Source organism: Carettochelys insculpta, chromosome 13 (assembly GCF_033958435.1).
Source record: "Carettochelys insculpta isolate YL-2023 chromosome 13, ASM3395843v1, whole genome shotgun sequence".
Lineage (NCBI taxonomy): Eukaryota > Metazoa > Chordata > Testudines > Carettochelyidae > Carettochelys > Carettochelys insculpta.
The window spans coordinates 23,123,619-23,144,782 of record NC_134149.1 but is presented as its reverse complement, the minus strand read 5'-3'; the positions used below and the strand labels follow the sequence as shown (position 1 = coordinate 23,144,782).

The window sequence follows — 21,164 nt, the reverse complement described above, 5'->3', positions numbered from 1 at the left end:
AGGGTAACCACTGTACGTTAGGGTTAGGCGTACGCTAGAGTTGTGTCGACAAAGCTCGTGGAGCATCCACGCTACAAGTGCTTTCAGTTGACAGTAACTCAACAGACCGCAGCACTTTTGTTGACAAACTTCTGCCTCTCCCACCTGAGGCAGAATGCCTTTCTCAACAGTAGCTGTTGACAAAAAAGCCCTGTGGATGCTCCAGGGGAGCCCCTGTTGACAGAGAGGACTGACCAGTCACCAGGCAGCCCTGTCTGCTGGGCTTCCAGTTGGCCTTTTGTGTCAGGCGGTCTGGCCACTCTCTGTCAACTCGATCCAGTTTTGTGTGTGGCTGCAAGATATCTTCCCACAGTAACTTCCGTCGACAGATCACTGTGGTGTAGACATAGCCTAGGATACCCAGGGCAGGTAATGACCGAATAATTGGAGAGCTAGGGTAGCAAGCAAGGTGGAGATGACTATGCAATACTTCAGAGAGAGGATTCTCAGCTGTGATTTGCAGAACAGTGGCTGATGCAGAGAGCTGGCTGCTCACAAGGTGTTAGTTTTGGACTTTCTTCTTTCCACTCAATCTGCCAAATCAAAAAGCCTACTTCTACAATGCCTACCTCAGGCATCTATTTATGAATGTCTGTAGCTTGTGATTTGAAGACTTTTTAGTATGCCAGGTCTCGCATCCATACAAGAGCACACTCTTCACATTTGTGTTGCAGATCCGCAGTTTCGTCTTCACAGCTATTATTTGTGAACTTCATATGGGACAGAGAGTCTTGAATGCAGCTATTGCTTTCCCTCTCCTGGCATTAATATTCTTATCTGCTCCTCCATCTACGGTGAGAATGGAAAGAGGTAAATCATGATCTCCTTCAGGGTGTCATTTGTATTGGGACTGGTGCTATTCAACCTATTCATAAATGCTCTGGAAAAAGGAATGCCCAGTGAGGTGGTAAATTTGCAGATGATACATGATACAAGATAGTCCAAAGCAGACCTCAAAGAGTTAAAATGGGATTTCACAGTATTGGGTTACTGGGCAACACAATGATAGGTGAAATTCAGTGTTGGTAAATGCAAAGCAAATGCATGTGGCAAAATATCTCAACTATGTATACAGAATGATAGGGTCTGTATTAGCTGAAGACCTCATGAAGAGATCTTAGCGTCATTTCTCTGAAAACGTCTACTCAGTGAAAAATACTAACAGAATATTGTGAATCACTAGGAAAGGGGTATATAGTAAACTCTTTCATATCTGGCAGCCCCAGGACGAGGATGTTGCCTGTTATTCAAACATTCTGGATAATAGACAGGTATACCTAGCAATGCATAACACTAGAGGAAAACAAGATTAGATATTAAGAAACAAACAAATGTATGCAGAGTACTTTGTTTACTAACAACAGTAGTATTGTTCACAGTAAGCTTATACTGTATTTGTATTTACTTTCAGTATACTGTACTTATGGAAAATGTCACAAACTTACTTATGGGTAAAATGCTGGTTATCTGAGAGTTAGGGATGATAGAATGCCAGATATTAAAGAGTTTACTGTACAAGAAGACAGAAAATATCGTATTGTCTCTATTAAATCCATGGTACATCCACATATTGAATATTATTTACAGATCTGATCTCCCCATCTGAAAAAAGATATATTATGTAAGCTGAGAGCGACTTGATTTTTTAGCTAATGTTCTAGGGGCACTGGCTTTAGCCCGTAAGGTTGCAGGTTCATTCCTTCTGCCAATGACCCAGGTCTGTTGGCCTTACAGTCGGATTTGGAAAAGTACTGAGCAGTGCACCAAAAAGTATTAAGGTTCCAGAACACCTTCAGTATGAGGAAAAATGAAAAGATTTAAGAAAGGAGGATATGATAGAGGTCTATAAAATCATGAATGATGTGGAAAAAATGAATAAGGAAATGTTATTTACCCCTTTACCTAACACAAGAACTGGGATCACCCAATTAAATTAATAGGCAGCGGATTTAAAAAAAAAAAGGCCGGGGGGCTTCACAGGCAACCTGTGGAAATCTTTGCCGGTGGATTGCTGTGAAGGCCAGATCTGTAACAGCGTTCCAATAAGAACTAAGCAAGTTTATGGAAGGTAAGTCTATCAATGGCTGACAGCCAGGGTGGGCCAGACCTATTGCCATGTTCTGCATGTGCCTCGCCTCTATTTGCCTGAAGCTAGAAATGGGGGACAGGGACTGAGTCACTCAGTGATTGCCTACTTTGCTCATTTTCTCTGGAACACCTAGTATTAGCCGTCATGGAAGACAGGATCTTGGGCTAGATGGAACATTGGTCTGACCTAGCATTACCATCCTGATGTTCTTATTTAGAACCCAGATGTATCTGCCCTCACTGTAAGCCGTTATATCCCGCTCCCCTCCTGGAGCTGAGATAGAACCCAGGAATCCTGGTGGAGGTCTCTCTCTCTCTCTCTCTCCAGAGTTAGTAAGAACGTACATTTATAATTTTAAACTTAACCAGTGTCCCTTAAGTGACTTACCACAAGATGTCAGATCATATACTGGAGTTGAATGGGTCTAATGCTTATTTGATTTTCTTTCTTTCATATAGGAATTAGACACCTGGCTCCTGTCAGCTAATTGCTAAGTTATCTGCCAAAAAACAAGAGTTTTCAGGTTCCCAAGTAGCTTCTGATATCACAGTTAGAGTTGTCCCCACAAAATCTGAAAAGGCACTTCTACAAGTAAATAAGAGTTGGTCACATAGAGTTACCAAATGTCCCAATTTTAAAAAGGACAGCCCCTGTATTTAGTGCCTGTTACTTTCCACCCCATCCCATTTTTCACCCTTGGTATCTCACTACCCCCTTGCACACCATCCCTGACCCCCCCCCCCCGCACTCCTAATCCTGCATCCCTGGCTGTACCCTAGAGCTTGATCCCCCAAGCCCCAATACTCTGGCTCAGTCCTGAGCCCCCCCCCACACTCTTATAACCCCTCAGCCTACCCCTGCCACACACTGTCCATATGCTGAATGAGTTATGCATCAACAGGGACATTATGTACCTCATGTCACTGCGTATTGGTGCACATAATATAATTCATTCTGCACATTCACATAAAAAATAGAGGGAGCATTGTGCTGCCCTCTAAATTCCCTCTAAGCTGAGCGATTATCTATTTACCCTCATGCACTGCCTTGTAAGCCCGGTGCAGGGCTGCAGTGCAGAGAGCCCCACAGAGCTGCCACAACCAAGAGAAAGGCACCTCTGCCCCCACCGGCCCCTGCACAGAGCTGTCACAGAGCTTCTGTACCTGGGGAACTGTCTCCCCTTCCCTGGCCCCCACCCAGCTTAGCCTTGATCACCTCCAGTTGGGGGATGGGCACCCTTCCAATGGGAGATGCCAGGGTAGTAAAGAGGTGCCTTTCATCTGTCCCTGAGCTCCTGCGAGTCAAGAGGGCTGAGGGTAGTCCTCTCTTCTCAGAGCAGCCTGCATCCTGAGCCCTTCATTCTCAGCTCCACTCTAGAGCCTGCACTCCCAGCCAGAGCCCTTGCCACCCACCCCAACCCTCTGTCCCAGCCCTGAGCCCCATCCTGCACCACAAACCCTCATCTATAGCCCCACCCCAGAGCCTGCACCTTTAGCTGGAGCCCTCATCCTCTTGCACCCCAACCTTTGTCCTGAGATCCCTCCTATACCCCACCTCCTCATCCTCATCCCCACCCCCACCATACACTGTCCAAGAGCAGAATGACTTCTTATGTGATTCATCACCTCCATACTGGTGCACATAAGTTATTCCATGCAAGGACATAAAACATTAGTGGAAGCACTGGTCTGCTCTCTTTATGAAGAAAATTTGTACCATATGCTAATACATCTATAACCTAAGGAGTCACCTGTTGTTTTTGTAACAGGGCCAGGCAGGCAGACCCTGCTAGGAAAGGGGAAAAGTGACCTCAGGTCTGCAGCCTGCGCTAGGGAAGCAGATAGTGCAGCAATCAAGTAATGAGAGACAGCTGATCTGACTACTCCCTGGGCTGGTAAGGTTTGAAAACCCTCCCCCGTCATACATGGAGGGGAGGAGTTTGGGGAGCAGGTGTGAAGGAGATAAGACAAAGACAAAACAGACATTCGGCCTGGGGAGTGTTTGCAAAGATGGTTGGGGGAGTGAAGAGTATAGGTTCCCACTTCCTCTGAGATTAACAGCCTTGCCTGTGGGTAGGGGAGGGAAAGAGACTGACCAATTGGCTAGCACAATAGAGGTGGGTGCAGTTTAAACCCTCTAGTAGGAGGCAGAAGTGTGGGACCCAAGCAGGACAAGGGGGCACCTTGCCCCAATATTTTATTTCCATCCCTGCTGTGTAATGAAGCTACTGGCATAGTAAGATTCCAATGTGAATAAGAACAGAATTTGGAACAAATTAAGGTAGATTTTCAGTTTTTGAGTCCTGAGATGTAATCACCAACTTAAGCCAATGTCTTTACAGTTTTTTCTGATCACTAATTGAGACATCAAAACAAAAAACTGACAGATCTTTACAGTTGACCACTAAATACTGTCCCCCATAATTCAACAATTTCTCATTTATTATGACTCCTTTGTATGGAAATACACCTTCAGATATGGTCAGAAACTCAAATTGACTTCTTAGAGTTGAAAGATTCTGAAGTTTCATTTCAATCTTCTGAGCCTCCCAATAGCTTTTTAAGTTCATAACTTTGGTGCATGAAAACAGGAGGTTTATTCCTTTGACATATATGCAGGGCAAGTACGGGTTTCACATATGAGCCATTAGGGCAGGGGGCTGGACTTGGCCTCTCAAGGTCCCTTCCAGTCCTAGTATTCTATGATTTGGAATACAGGATACAAATAATTCTTTAGTTGATATTGTTTTTTTAAACAGGTCAGTTTATCATTGTAATGGCCTATTTGGTGCTTAAGAAATCCTTCTTTTGAACAGCATAATTCTTTTCAGTGGTATTTGTATCTAAAAGATTTGAAGGTGCTAATGGATGGACCAACCCAGTTGTGTCAGAGGATATGAAGATTTGCTACCAGTAATGTCCTGGAGTTGTTTCTGTACAGAACCATAAATAGTGTTGTGTGAGAAGCACTGACAGGCTTTTACTGCAGCTCATCTCTTCATCATGGGTTATGTTTGAATTTAACAAATTGTGGAATAGTGTGATACAGGCAAATGCTTTCTGATGTTGCCATCCATTAAGACTGCAATGCCCCTTTAACCGTAGACTTGCATACAAATCCATACTTGAGAGGTGTGTGCATTTCCCAGGTAACTTCAATCAGTTTAACCTGTGGATGGAACTAATTGGGCTCTCATAATGAAGTTCATTGCCTGGAGATGGACTGGTCTTGCAGTACATTCTGCTGATGAATAAAATTGATATAACTCATTAAATATCCCCCAGGTATTTTTTCTCAGAACCCTTAAAACTCAAATCTCTGAAATTTGAGAAATAAATGTTAAAATCAACTATTCTTTCTCAGTGTAGACATTGAAAGTGCTGCTATGTAGCATCCAGACTCTGTAAATCATTGAACAGAATGTTTATCTGAAATATTGCACAGAAAAAGGTATGGATTATTTCTCTCTCTAAGGGGTTGCTGCATAGGGCCTGCTGCATTTGAAAATGGTAGTTTCAATTCCCCTAAATCCATACCTGCAGTTAGGAAATGGACTGATCTGCAGCTTAGCATTGCTTGAGACCAGCAGTTGTCCACAGTCTATTAAAAAGTTGTGCACACAGATGAAATATTAATAGCCATTGTTACTATACAGGTTTAATTAGAGTGGGGTTAAATGGTGCTATAAAAAGAAACACAACACATTTTATAAGCCAGTGTTTGAAAAACTGAAGAATATTGCTCTCAACTCGAGAGGGAATGGCCAGGGAACCCCAAAACCTGAGTGTGGACGCACTTGTAGGACCATTGAGTGGGAGATAGGCTTCAATTGCCCTGAAATGTGACTCTCCTCATCGTGTCTCCCCTTTGGGGAAATGCAGGGCCTGGGCCAAGCCCCATCTCTGCCCCAGGCCCTGTCCCCACCTCAACTCCTCTCACTCCAGCTCTGCACTTGCTCACCACTTCCCACAAGCCCTGTGTTATCCTGTGCCTGCTCTACCCCAGTCAACCCCTTTTCCAAAGCTCTGACCTGACTCTGGCCGTGTCTACACGTGCCCCAAACTTCGAAATGGCCACGCAAATGGCCATTTCGAAGTTTACTAATGAAGTGCTGAAATGCATATTCAGCGCTTCATTAGCATGCGGGCTGCCGCGGCGCTTCGAAATTGACGCGCCTTGCCGCCGCGCAGTGCGTCCAGACGGGGCTCCTTGGGAATAAGGGTACTTTGAAGTAGGCGGGGTCCTTTCAAAAAGGAGCCCCGTCTGGACGCGCCACACGGTGGCAAGGCACATCAATTTCAAAGTGCCGCGGCAGCCCGCATGCTAATGAAGCGCTGAATATGCATTTCAGCGCTTCATTAGTAAACTTCGAAATGGCCATTTGCGTGGCCATTTCGAAGTTTGGGGCACGTGTAGATGTAGCCTCTGTCTCAGCTTCACGTTCCCACCCTGTTCTGCCCTCTTGCACCTCTTTCCCCAGCTTCCTCCCCTGAACAATCCATCTTCCTCTCTGAACAATGTGACTCTGAGGATTAATGGGGAATCTGGGGCTGGCAGCAGGAGTCAGGCTACACTGCACTCATTGCAGCAGTGGGAAGTTGTGCCAGTCCACTAGGCTGTCCTGAGCCCAACTCCCAGCTGTGCTGCTCAGGCGGGCAGAGAAGGGCAGACTGGGGCCAGGTTGCTCCACCTCCTGCTGCTACATTGACCTGGCTGGTAGATGAGGGAGCAGAGCAGGCTGCTGGTTCACTCTGCTTCTGTGGCTACCACCACTACTGCTGCTGAGTGCAGGGGTAAGCCCTGCAACCCCTTGCAGCCAGCTCCAGGCTCCCCCAGTAATCCTCTACTCCAGAGGTCAGCAACCGGAACAGCAAGAAGAGCCATTTTTTTCCAATTTGACAGAAAATTCATTAATTCAAGTGCTGCAATGCATGTGACTGAGACAGTCCTTAACAAATAATGTAAAATTATACTTTTTGTAACTCCTATTTTAAGAACAGCTCACACACAATGACTCCTAATGTGATACATGTTTACTGCAGGATGTTCACACACTTTTTACATATTCTATTTCTTCACACTTTACGTGTGTGTGTGTTTACCACTGTTTTCCTTTCACTCCTGAACTTTTGCTCTCTGTCTGGAGGATGATGGAGGAGTTATCCAACCTTTTGAGATCACGAGTCATTTGCTATTTAGATACAAGTTGTTCATTTTGAGGCTTTTAGATGTAGACAGTTTATTGAAAATAATCAGGAGGTTTTTTAACTTTGTAATTATAGCAGCAGGAGCCAAAAAGTGCTTAAAGAACCACATGTGACTCCACAGCTTCAGGTCTCGGACTCCTGCTCTAGTCCACCTTAGCCCCACTGGTCCTTCAGAAGCATGGGGCCCAGAGCAGCCATCCCAAACTGTCTTGCGGATGGAACAGCTCTGCTCTTCATTTGCATCTTTGGGAGAACAAAATCAGCCCTCTCTATTCTTTACCTTATCTGTCCTCCCATTTGCATAATTTTTTTAGGTTTCTTCCCAAATTTGAAGTATTTAATTAGCATGTAGGATTTTTACCCGTTGCCTTCATGCATACCTGTTTGCAAGAGTAGTGTGCATTTTTCCCAGTGTAAAATAAGAATGGCCACACTGGGTCAGACCAAAGGTCCATTTAGCTCAGTATGCCATCTTCCAACAGAGGCCAATGCCTGTTGCCCCAGAGGGAGTTAACAGAATAGCAAATCGCAAGTGATCCCTCTCCTGACATCTATTTCCAATCTCTGATAGTCAGGCTAGGGACGCCATTCCTACCTGCCTGGCTAATATCCATTGATGGACCTAGCCTCCATGAATTTACCTTGTTCTTTTTTGAACCCTGTTACAGTCTTGGTCTTCACAAACTACTCTGGCAAGGAGTTCCAAGGCCCGCTGTGCACTGTGTGAATTAAAAAACTTCCTTTTGTTAGTTTTAAACCTGTTATGCATTAATTTCACTTGGTGACCCATGCCATTCTTTTTTTGATGGGAACAAGTAAATAACTTTTCCTTATTCACTTTTTCCACCCCAGTCATGATTTTATGTACCCCTTAGCCATCTTTTTTTTTAAGCTGGTAAGTCCCAGTCTTTTTATATTTCTTCATATGGCAAATCATTTGCAAATATTCAATATTCCAGGTGCTTTTTTTTTTCTTTTGAGACTTTGCAAAACCAGGTATTTAGTCCAGTGCTTTAATATACTTCATTTGTGGTTATAGTTCTTTAGCTGGATTGAGCATTTCCTTGAAATTAGTCACAGCTGGAAAGAGAAGTGAATCCAAAATATATATAGTAAATGCTTGAGCTTTCTTCATTTTTATTATTTTTCACCTGGGATTTTTCTATGGACTTTTCTGAAGCACTTCCAGCCAGCTGCTACAGGGAAAGCTTTTCAAGGGAAAGTACAGCTCAACACAGGCTTCACTGAGATCAATACTGGAAGCCGCTAATCAGCTTTGCTCTATAGTAGGCTGGCTCCCTTTGGAATCTCTCAGATTCTATTTCAAAATGATGAGCCATTTTGACACTTCAGTAAATGTCTTCTATTAGAAATTGAAGCCTTTCTATATAAACACGGTGCTTAACCCATCACTTATCTCCCTATCACATAAATGCAATATGGAAGCAACCCTTTAGTTAGGTTTTTATAACACATTTATATCACCATGTTATCTGAGTGTGTTCCCGATTCTCAAAGCATTAGTACGTCTCTCTGTCTCCCCCTTTCCATCCCTCTGATTGGATACTATCATTATAAGTGAAATCCGAGCTGAAGAAGTGACTCTGTGTTAGCTCAGAGACACTGAGATTCAAGGGCTTTCTAACCTCTTGTTTAAATGAAGAACACAGTCACAGACCAGTTTCTCAGGAAACATCTCAGAGGGTGTGTCTACACGTGCATTCCTCTTGTGAAAGAGGCATGCAAATGAGGTGAATAAAATGCAAATGATGTATAACTCTGCATATTCAGTACCTCATTTGCATATTCTAGTTTCAAAAGATCTTCTTTTGAAATTAGAATATGCAGATGAGGTGATGAATATGCAAACTTATACTTCATTTGCATTTTTGATTTGCTGCATTTGCATACCTCTTTCAAAAGAGGAATGCAAGTGTAGACACACCCAGAGCATGTTTCATCCTTGTGGTTCAGCATTCCATTGTTCCTGGGGTACAGACCAGGTACTACATACTTGTGGTGGAAGAGAGAATCTTTGAGATAGCTTGGGCTTATCCTGTCAGTCGTGAAAAGTGGCACCAGAACTTTGAATTTGGCATCTGCTTTGGGTTACAATCAGATGACCGTTTTCTTCAGTTAGAGCAGTGGTAGGAAAATATGGCCCATGGGCTGAATCCGGCCCACCAAAACTTTGGATCAAGTCCTCAGCCCACCTGCCTGCCACAGCCCCAGGCTGATCAAAGCAGCTGGCTGCTATGGCTACATGCCTCTTTGTGTTGCACATCACTTGCTGGGAGGAGGGTGGATTTTTGCATGCAGCACTAACCCACAGCACAATCTTTGCAACTCCCATTGGCCAGAAGGTGGCCGACGGGAACTGCCTGGGCCATGCTTGTGGCTGTACGTTTGTATTTTGGGTGCTAGGCTAATGCAAACATCCCAAGCATTGATACACTATCTGATATTTTTTCTGTATGTCTAACTCTGTACTCATTACTATATCATCTCTTGTGATGTGGATAGCATTTCACTAGAAACTGAATTGAGGCTACCAGCTCCTTTTTGATAGGTAGCTGTGGCCATTGGATAATGATAAGATGCTTTCAGCTGCTCTTTTGCGCATACTTATGGCTGTTAACTGAATGATACTGCAAGCACCAAGCAGGTTTTGTCATTCTCGCCAATGTGTTTTGTTTGATTGTGGGGAAAATTGAGACAGTTGGAAAATAGTTAACTTTAAATGGGTTCCCAATACCACCAGGAGTTTCAAATTAATTTAGCTTGGTTATGGAAAATATTAATTTATTAAAATATCCAATTTTTATTACGTAGGTAGAGTTTTTATATTGAATATGGTCGTGTATTTGTTCTATACAGAGCATACATAAAACAACCAGTGTAGATATTGGGCCAAATTCTGTATTTCATATTTGAAACATGAATTAAAAGTATCACAAAACATGTAAGTTAGACACTGTACAGGGAAAGAAATTGAAGCATGGAGGTTAAATGATTTGCCCAAGTCCACACAGAAATGGAGTCCAGGAGTCCTGACTCCACATCCCTTACTATGACAAAACACAGATCCTTTATACTTTAATTACATTCCTAATCTGATCACAAAAATACATTACCATTTCTGATTTTCTTATTCGTTTCACATTGGATACATTATGATGCAGTGTGAATCACCATACCATTGAGCTCTTGAATGCATAGCAAAAGAAGCTCTTAAAATACACATTTTATGCTGTTTCTCCACAGGGTAATATGATGGATATTTCTGAACAATTACATGCCCTTCATTTTACTGGGTCTTAGAACCACGGATGGAGATCAGTGTCCGAAGAAGACATAGATGGTGGAAAGCTAATAGCTAACAGACAGGTTAAATGAAGTACATGGGGATGGTTTCCAATGTCTGTGCATGAAAGGGAATTCTCAGCATAACTAAAGAGTAGCTCGCACATCCTTTCAAATGCAGTTAGTGCCTTGTTATATCAGCTGGAGAAATGCATCATCTGTCTTGGCATTTTAGAGACTTGAGCATCATAGCCCTCTGTACATATAGGGGTGGGTGGTGAAGATAGTATCTTAAATTTAAAATTGAGTTGTCTGAACTTGGTACACCACATACATTTGGTCAGGAAAGGAAAAATGACCCGCATTCTTCAATTACCAGCTTTCGTATTGCCCTTCACACCATGTTGGCCTTGAACCAAACCCTTCCAATTTAGCACAGTACCTACCTCTGGGAAAGTTTTGGTCCCAGCTCCACATCCTGTAGCTGTAGTCCATAACAAATGTTGCAAGACTACTACCATGATTTAGCCTTGACTTAAATTCCAGTATCAGATAGTCCTTTCTTCTCCATGCCAACTGGCCAAGTTTGAACAGAAACTGACACGATAATCTGTCTGTAGCTGGCTGGTGGATCTCACTGCAGAATTTTCTTTTGTTGATGAGTCATTTTTCCCAAGGAGTTGGGAGAATGGAAGTAGCTTTCTCAAAGCTCCAGTGAAGTAGTGCACTCTGCGATCCATGACCAAATGCTGGTTCAGCAAGAGCCTATGAGAAATGTCAGGAGACCTAGGACATAAATTGGTGGCTGAGGATTTTTCATAAAAGAGAACAAGCATGTAGAACAAAACTTTAAAAAGGAAAATGTTCTTTGAATGGAATTTGTTTAACTCGATGAGCTCTCCTTTTCATCACCTTAAGTTCAAAGGCAAAAATATTTTTTTTTAAAAATCCCTCTTTACTGGGTCATTATGTGCTGCTTATTCTCATCCAGTGCTGTACCTTTTGTTTCCCAGTAACATTTTAAAATCCAAATTCTACATTTTGGATGGATGCCACAAAGAAAAATGGAAAAAGGATTTTGATTAAAATCTGATGCAGTTCAAAGTGAAAAGCAATGTCCTAATGTTTTTTCACTGAAAGGGGCTCCGCATTTCAGGAGATGGGTGTTACCCAAAATTGAGCCAACTACTAAGCTTAGGGAGGATTGATGACCCAGCAGAGTTTGGCAGAAGGCAACATGTTTATTACAATGATAACTAACCTCAAGAAAAGGGGTGGGAGAAGGGGATCACATTCATATTCACTCTCCCAGGAAAGGCACAGCACTAGATAGTCAGGATGCTGCCAGGGCAGAAACAGCACTGGAGATGCATTCTATCATGCCTAGGGAAGACGACACGGCGGACCACTGGCCAGGCAGTCTGAGCAAAGGGCCTTCCCGGGAAGAGCAATGTTGGAGGACACTCCTGAGCATCTGGCTCCTTTCCCTTTTAAGGACTGGCTCCTTCTGGTCTCTGGCTAGAGATGACTTGGCCATGTCTGTTTGGTCAAACCCCACCTGCCCGTGGTAGTGTCCATGCATGGGGCAGGTGCTTGCTGCCTGATCAGGGTCCAGATGCTTTGCCTGCTGGGGAGCTCTGCTGATCTCCCAGCTACTCAGACAGCCATTCATCCCAACACATATTCCAGGAGAGGGTGGAGGGAAAGCCATATCCTAGGCATTCAGTGAAAGACGGGAGGGAGGAGGTGTACCAAGCTTTTTAGACTTACAGATCACTGCTGCTCCTACAGCAATGTGGACAAACTGAAGAAAGTCCAGAGAAAAGCAATGCAAATGATTAAAGGTCTAGAAAACATGCCATGAGGATTGAAAGACTTGGGTTTGTTTAGACCGGAAAAGAGGAGACTGAGAGGGACATAACAGCTGTCAAGTACCTAAAAGTGTGTTATAAGAAGGAAACAGAAAAACTGTTCTCCTTAACCAACAAGGATAGGACAAGAAGCAGTGGGATTAAACTGCAGCAAGGAAGGATTAGGTTGGACATCAGGGAAGAACTTCATGCCAGGGTGGTTAAGCACTAGAATAAATTACCTAGAGAGGCTGTGGGATCTCCATCTCTGGAGCTTTTTAAGAGCAGGTTAGACAGACGTCTATCAGGGAAGGTCTAGATGGTGCTTTCTCCTGCCATGAATGCAGGGGACTGGACTTGATGTCCTGTAGAGAGCCCTTTCAGTTCTATGATTCTATGCACACAGATGTTCATAAGGGACACGAGGCAATGAGGAGATAACTGCTTAAAACATAGTTTATGCAAATGAAGAAGGTATCCCCAACAAATTATCAGTTAGGGGTGCACATGCAAATGTCAGAACAAATCATTATCAGAACTGAGACTAAACTATTAAAATCATAATTCAGCAACTAATTTGACAAAGCTGGTAAAAAAGTGGTACCACTGACGTGCACTAGGAGCTATTATGTGTATTTAAATAAGCTGTCTAACTGAATAAAATTGCTTGTCCATACAGCATCTTATTATTCAGTCCTTTGCAACAACATCAAACATGAGAGCAAAGCACCTCAGTGCAGAAAAGGTGACCTTGATCGAGGATGGTAAATTCCAAGGAGCTATAGGAGTTTTAAAAAAAAAATAAAAAGCTGAGTTTACTTTAATTAACCACAAATTTCTTCCCACTGTAGATCAATCAAATATCAATAAAACTCTTTAAGAAGCTGCATATATGAGCAATAGCTCCTTGCCCGGTAGTGGCCCCATTATGCCATTGGTTTGACTAAGGCACTGATTCTTCAAGGAGCTCTGGGCAGACATAAGGGGTGCACTGATATGAAGTGCATTGGGTGACTGAGGACTGAGTTTGTTTTCACCTGTATTGTGTCCATAGTCATGGAGAACTCTCAACCTTTTCCAGACCACAACTTCTTGCGGGATTATTCATGAAGGTTTGGTCATCTCTTGCTGCTAGGCAGCTAGGCCCTGCCAGGACAGCACTATGAACTCTAAGATGTTGATATTGAAAATCAAATTGGAGGGACTAGATAAAGAATATCTATTTTAGGGCTTTTTGTAGCTTTGGGTTGCCAGGTTAAATCCATGTCAAAGATATAGTAACCTTAAAGCGACTACCACTTTCTAAAGGTGCACTTGTAGAAGTGAACTAGTGGTTTGCATCAAGCTGTGACTTTGGATCATATTTTGTGGCAACATTAGGCAGCCATGGTGCCCATATCCAGCAACTTCAGTGAAGAATCTCTTTTGTATTCATTACAACCAAGTTCTGTCCATGAAGCACACTAGGGGGTTTCCATCACAGAAATTACCACTAACTGGCCCTCTTCTGGGCAGTTTCTGTAGAAAGACCAAGGACTGAATCAGCTATGGGGACTGAATTTTCCTTTAATCCCAAGAGGGTCATGAGTCCTATAAGGGTTGAAGCATACTGGATGTTGGGAAGCAAAGCTTGCCTAGCCTCTGCCTAATTGGGTGGTACGTGAAGGATTTCCTGCCTCTGTCCAAGGCGCTCTAAAGTTCCCAGCACTGAATTTACTTTATATTTTTAAAAAAAGAAAATAAAGAATATTTTATAGTAAATATGAACTCTTCTAATTTGGGTGCAATTTAAAATAACTGAGAAATTCTTTTTATTTCCAGTGTCTGGAGACCAGCCCTTCTAAATGGCATGCTAAGTATGAACAGGAGCCTGGAACTGTTGTTGGTTGCTGCTTCTATTATTTATGTAATGCCATTTCCATTTAAGTTGTCTTGTGTTTGTTGGGGATTAACATGTGAGTGGCTGACTGTGGCAGCTGCTTACAGGACCACAGCTGCCATCTCTGGCAATTCTTCACAGCCCTCAGTGTGGCACATTCGCCGACGTTCAGTACAAGCCTACGCAAGCAGATCATATCTGTTGCCACTTCATTCTCCAGGCATTTCACATGATTACAACAATACAGCCCAACTGTCACTCCTGCCCAATAGGATGTGTGTCTTTAATCATCAAGTGGGATGAAAAAAGATGGTTTCCAAAGAAGAAAAATCAGTGCATGAAGTGTTGCCTCTGGACAGCAATTCCAATGGCTTTACATACCTATTTATTTTTTAACTAACCTATTTACCCAGCTTTGCTCAAGTAATTAATGAGAGGCTCAGGACAGGGGGCTGCAGGTGTGGGAATCAGGGCAAGGGCTTGGGGATGTGTGGGGGTTTGGGGAGTGGAGGCTCCGCATGCAGGAGTCAAGGCTGGGGCAGTGTGGAGAGGCCCAGGACAAGGGGTGGGGGGACCTTGCTGCCTGGCTACCAGATTCTCTGGAACTTTCTGATGGCTACAGTGGCTGGCAGCAGCCAGAGTCCTGCCCCCAGCCAGCCATGCTGTTCCCACTGCCCCTCATCCCTTGTGGTCATTCTCCAGTATAACTGTCCCTGCTACAAGACTCCTCCCTTTCATTTTATGAGAAACAATCAAATTCCAGGCATGTCCCATTGTTCTGGCATAACCAAATGTGACGTTGCTTTAAGTTATGATAAGGGGAAGCTGCACGCCAAATTTGGTGGTTCTAGCTCTTTCCATTTAAGAGGGGTTCCTGAACAACCAATCACAGACAGACACACAAACTCACATACATAGTCCATTTGCATGATCCTAATATGCTTAATGCAGACTTATCAAGTTGCATATTCAAGCACTGGTACATCATCTTCCAGTCACTGACAGAAAAAAGGACATTTTGTGGACTGAGCAAACTTATTTAGTCCGTACATCAGCTTATGACAGATCCAACATTTCCCTGTTGACATTTGCTTATGCCGTGTATCATGAGGGGCTCTTGAGATGTGTGGATAGTGACATGCAAACTCCTTACTTGTTAGATGTGGAAGGTCTTGCTTTGCCTCCGTAGAAGAACAGTTCCCCCCTCATCAGCAATTAGGCCTCAGACCTCACCTATGATTTCAAGGATCTGGTTGAATTATTAGCAAATGATTTGTTCAATGACTGACTGGGAAGAAATAGTGAATAGTTTTGGTTCTTGACAGTTTAAATATTAATCCTCACAGACAATGAATTTGAGTATTCAAGCAGCTCTAGTCATCATTAGGGTATTCTTATTATAATAGTTCCTCTGATTAGTACCTTGACTAGCAACCGCTGTTAGGTGTGCATCCTAGAGTCCCTGATTTCTTCATCTAATTCTTCCTGATTGTCCTGAAAGGCTCCACACTGAGATGACTGGGTGAGGAGGGCCAAGCACTGGGTTCTCTCGGAGGAGTGGAATGCAGGGAATGCACCGTATGCTGCTCTTACAGGAGTTTGGGACTAACCACAGGAAACGCAATTCGCATCCTTGGGCACAATGAGGAAAGGACTTGCTGCATTAAAACCAATTTGTCAATTCATGATGCAGTATTAGCTTACTAGTAGCCATGAATTGTTTAGACTTTCATGCATTAAAGTGTACCTTAATATGTAATCCACACGTGGTGCAATTGCCAATACTCATTAAATCATAAATTAGGTATTGTATTTGGGGTGGCCAAACTGGCTCATGATCCCCTGTGGCTCTATTAGGGTTAAAGTCTGACTCTTGAAGCCCCCTCATTCCTCCCCTCTCCATTCTCCACCTATCAGACTTCTTCAGGCATGGGTGTGCTTGTGACCTCTGCCGTGCAGCAGGATGGTGGGGTATAGACATCTCCCATATCCCCACCTTAGTCTCCTCTTTTCTAAGCTGAGCCCCTGGCAGGTATGCCTAGGTTTTGAAGATTGTCATGTGCGTCTTGGAGGGACAGTAAGTTTGGCCGCCCCTGCAGCATAGCATCATGTGCGTCTGCTATGCTATGGGAAAGTAAGCAAAATGCAGAGTAAGTTAGGGAGAGTATTACTTTTGGGTACCGTTCAGTGATCTGAGTATTACTTTTGGGTACTGTTCAGTGCTCTGTGTCAAACCTCAGAGAGGTGCATGTCCTCCATTCCCTCTCCTTCCCCACCCACTTTACAAGAGTCAAAGACTGAATATCTGCAAATAGTTAAGCCACAATTTAAAAAGCACCTGACTTTTACAAGCACTTGATTATGCAGGATCAACTCCTATCAGAGCAGTAAACCCTTTATATCTTCACATAGGTTTTAGATGAATATTCATGCTGGTGCTTGTGGATTTGAGAGCCTCTTTTGATGCTGCACTGACCAGGCAATCCTATTATAACATCTATATCCTTTTGCTGAAGCTTTCAACTTCATATTTTAACTGAATAGTAGACAGTGGTAATTTTCTTTTAATGAAGGCACTTTATTCAAACCCCTGCACTTAGCTGTAGATAGAATTCTCCAAGGCTTAGAGGTGGGGGCAGAGCGAGGTGGGCCGGGGTTAGGTTTTCTGGTTGTAGAGCCTAGCTCGGAAGGTCAAAGTGTGACCTGAGATCGCTCTGAAGGTCAGAAAATAGCAATAGATAGCATTTGCCTCCTGTAAACAGCTGTCACATCAGCCAATCAGTGTGGAAATCCCTGACAAATGCAGTACAACTTAAATGAAGATGGCCCTGTGTTAATAGAAATAATAATAGTTGCACTATACAAATAATTCTTTGTTGGTGTTTCCTGAACAAGCTAGTTTATCATCCTAATGGCCCTTTGGTGCTTAGGAAATTTATATTTTGAACAGCATAATTCTGTGAACTGTTATTTGTTTTTAAGAGATTGAAGGTGCTAATGGATGGCCTAACCCAATTATGTCAGAGAAAATTATGATTTAATAACACTAATGTCTCGCTTTTCTTTGCTGCACAGAGCCATAAATAGCCCTGTGAAAGAAGCACTGACAGGATTTTATTTTAGCCAATTTATTCACAGATTATGGTAAATTTTAAACAGAATTGTTTGTCTTAGTAGGGTAAACCCTCTCTGATTTCTCCTTCCACTAGGACAGCAATATTCTTTAACCATAAGGCTGCATAAGCAGCCACACTTGATCTATGTGTGTGTTTCTCAGTTAACACTGCAGATAGGTTTAATTGGGCTCTCTTAATGAGATTCATTATCTAGTGGTGGAATTGCACTTAATTCTTCAAGGACTGTTGATAGAGGATTTCAGGTCCCAGAGCTGTCAGTCCAGCTCCACTTTCCCTCACTAAATTTACTCTCTTCGCCCTCCTGCAAAATAATTATGCTTCTAAAACTGTTACATGTTTTTTTTAAATCTCTCCATAAGACATCATTGACTTGTTTTGCTTTTAAAACAAACAGTCCTCCCTTCTTGTAAAAACAGCAGTAAAAATGTAAAGTTGTTTGAGATCCAACTAGCTCTGATATTCAGAGATGAAAAGCAGGGGGTAGCCACGATCTCTATCTTTTAGTCTTATGGGTTTGCCATGGCTTATGATGAGATTCCAGAGCATAGGGTCTGGCTGTGCTCAGTATCGCAGATCAGCATCACCTTGCAGTAGTTACTGACTCTCTGTGATCACTGGTCAGTGATCACTGAAGAATCCATCCGAAGAAATTTGGTTCTGCTAATATTAGTCCCACAGTTGGGTCTTGTACTGCAAATGACACTAAGTCCACAGATTTTTTAAGACACTAAATAGCTTGTAACTACTTTCATATAGACCCTCTAACCTTATAGCAATTATAGGCTGTAGCAATTGCACCTGACAGCTATGCTGGAATTTATCAAGTAACTTCAAGAACAATTACAATGATCACTGCAATATTTAGCAGTAAATATCCAATTCCCACTCATTGCAGGGTATTCATTTCATTTAGGTACCATACAGTTACAGTTTGTACTATTTTTATGATTGATGGAAAATAAAGCAATATCAGGCTTCTCTGCATCATTGAGCAGAATTTTAATATCTCAGGAAATATCTGCTGATAGTACAGTAGGTTCTCAACATTCACGAGGGTTCCATGTTGAAAATCCTTGCGAATGTTGAATTTCATGAATATGGCAGTCCCCGGCTGCTAGTGCTCCCTGCCTGGGGCCCTAGGGGAAGCAGCCGCTGGCAAATAATTAAATTTGCAAACCTTAGGTTCGCAAATATTGAGGCCATACTGTATTGTGCAGTTGCTATATGAACAAGAATATCTGGATCTACTTTTTAAATGAGAATATTTAGTATGCTACCAGAGGCCTAGTGTCCAGCAGATGCACAATGCAAGAGAGCATGCCAAGCTTCAGTGGAAGAGTGCAGGTATTAGTCAGTCCACAGAATAACAAAAACATTCAAGGAGCTCTTGGCTGTACTGCAAAATCCTGTCACCAAACTTGGCCTGTGGAGTTAAGGGGTGAGGAGACCTTAAAAATGTGTGATTCAGGAAACAATGTGTCTTGCCCCTAATCCTGCATGCCTTGTACTTCCAAAATTCCTGATGTATGGGAGTTTGATGTGTAATGAATGCAAGATGATGCCCTTAACAAGTAGCATTCTGGGGTTAAATAAAAGACTTTTCGCATTCTTAAATATCTTTCGTAGGGTAGGAAGAAACGGACAGCACCAATGACTATAGGTAGCACAGAGTCTAGGGAATCAGTTTTGCCTGAAGATATGCTGATGTAAACAGAAGTGGGCAGCTGTGTATCTGTGGGCAGAGTGGTGGCCCGTGAGTACATATAGAACAGTCAACACGTCACAAGCTCAGCAATACCTAGAGATGAAATTTGGTTTCTGGAATGAAGGGGTGGCCCCTGTCACTGAGTCCCACCTTGCATCATGACAGATATCATGGCTTTCTCTTAAACCACCTGGCATAAGCCCAACAGTTGATCTCACCCAATAGTTTTCACAAAGACAACATAAATGTTAGAAAAGAAAGTGGGGTTATCCACTTTCTCTTTTGGCAAAGTGACTTAGTACCTTTCCCTTCCACCTGGATCACTGTACTGCTCAAGCACCAACGGCCTCTTGTGGAGCACTAAAAAGGTTGTCTGCATTTGCCTTCTCCTTCTATTGACAAGGCAAAGAGTAAAACAAAGCCCATCAGCTGACATTGCTTATTGCCAGTGATGCTGGTTAATCAAGGATACAAGTTCAAATTAATAGCCAGTCTGCTTATTTTTACTTTTGATGTTAAAAAGGCTAATTCCTATACAATGGCCGTGTCTACACTAGCCCAAAACTTCAAAATGGCCATGCAAATACATATTCAGCGCCTCGTTAGCATGCGGGCGACTGCGGCACTTCGAAATTGATGCGGCTCGCCACCGCGCGGCTCGTCCAGACGGGGCTCCTTTTCGAAAGGACTCCGCCTACTTCGAAGTCCCCTAATTCCCATCTGCTCATAGGAATGTATATGTATTTCAGCGCTTCATTAGTGAACTTCGAAATGGCCATTTGCATGGCCATTTTGAAGTTTTGGGCTAGTGTAGACATGGCCAATATGGTGCAGGTTGAACCTCTCTTGTCCAGCACTCTCATGTCCTGACCAGTGCCAAAAGAAAGAATTTGATCGACCACAGGAGGTCCATATTGTCGAGCAGCATTACCAACACTGCTACTGCTTACTGGGTTCTTAGACATTTAGGGGTAAATTACAACAAAATAACATCATAGAACATTGACAGCCAGGACTGGTGACCATAAACAAACTTTATAGAACCATGGGAAACTTGGACACACCCATGATAAATGGTCATCCAGCTAACTAAAATCATGCTGGATTACTGATGTTGCCAGACAAGTGCTGGATTAGAGAGGTTCAATCTGTATTGCATTGATGATCTTGGCAAGCAACTAATGTGGTTTTGGCATCTATCAGCTCACTAGCAAATCTCTGAAGGTGGGCAAGACAGACTTTCCTTTAACATTTCATCAGAGGGTTGCTGTTACTCCCCAGACTGTTTCTCACCCCCTGTTATTCAGTCTCTCTCTTTTATTGTTCTTTTGTAAGTCAACAAGTGGTGTGCATGTCTGCTCCTTGCAGTTGAGTCCCAAACTACCAGTATATCGTGAGGAGCTGGAGATCACACATGTAATAGCTGTCCTATACACAGGCTGTTGTGTGTAGATTTTAAAGGTGCCTGAGATCAAGGTTTAACATTCCCTGTCTGTGATGCAGTACTACCATGTGATGTTTTCAATCAGTCATGCAGCATCCTGCTGCCAGCATTTTAAAAGGGACTCCTACCATACCACCATGGCCAACCACACAGTACGTTGTTACACTGGGCTGCATTTATCCTGAACAATATGTCGAGAATCTTGTTCTAGCAGAGTACTCACCATGTAAGATTTGCAATGAGACAAGGAGGGTTGGGGACTCATTTTGAACAGCCTGGGAAATCCTTCTTGTAAAGGTTTTAGTGCCGTCCAAACCACCCCAATCCAAGACGTTTTCTCTGATAAAGCTTAATGAATTCCAAGATAGGATTTTTAATAAGTTCTCTGGCAGAGGTTCTTTTAGTCAATAGGCAGCGAAGGGGTGACTCTATCATGGAGCGAGCAGGTAAATCATCCCTGCATTCCCGGTGGTTTGGTAATAGAAATTTCAACAACACTTGCAGAAATAGT

The 21,164-nt window shown here is 43.0% G+C and overlaps 1 long non-coding RNA gene across 1 annotated transcript; it reads left to right on the top strand.

The window, feature by feature from the left end:
• The first annotated feature begins 394 nt into the window (after nucleotides 1-394).
• Nucleotides 395-3,927, top strand: LOC142020130 (uncharacterized). The gene is made up of 3 exons (XR_012647286.1): nucleotides 395-538; nucleotides 714-849; nucleotides 3,897-3,927. It is a non-coding gene; the product is annotated as an uncharacterized LOC142020130 (long non-coding RNA).
• Nucleotides 3,928-21,164: the final 17,237 nt, after the last annotated feature.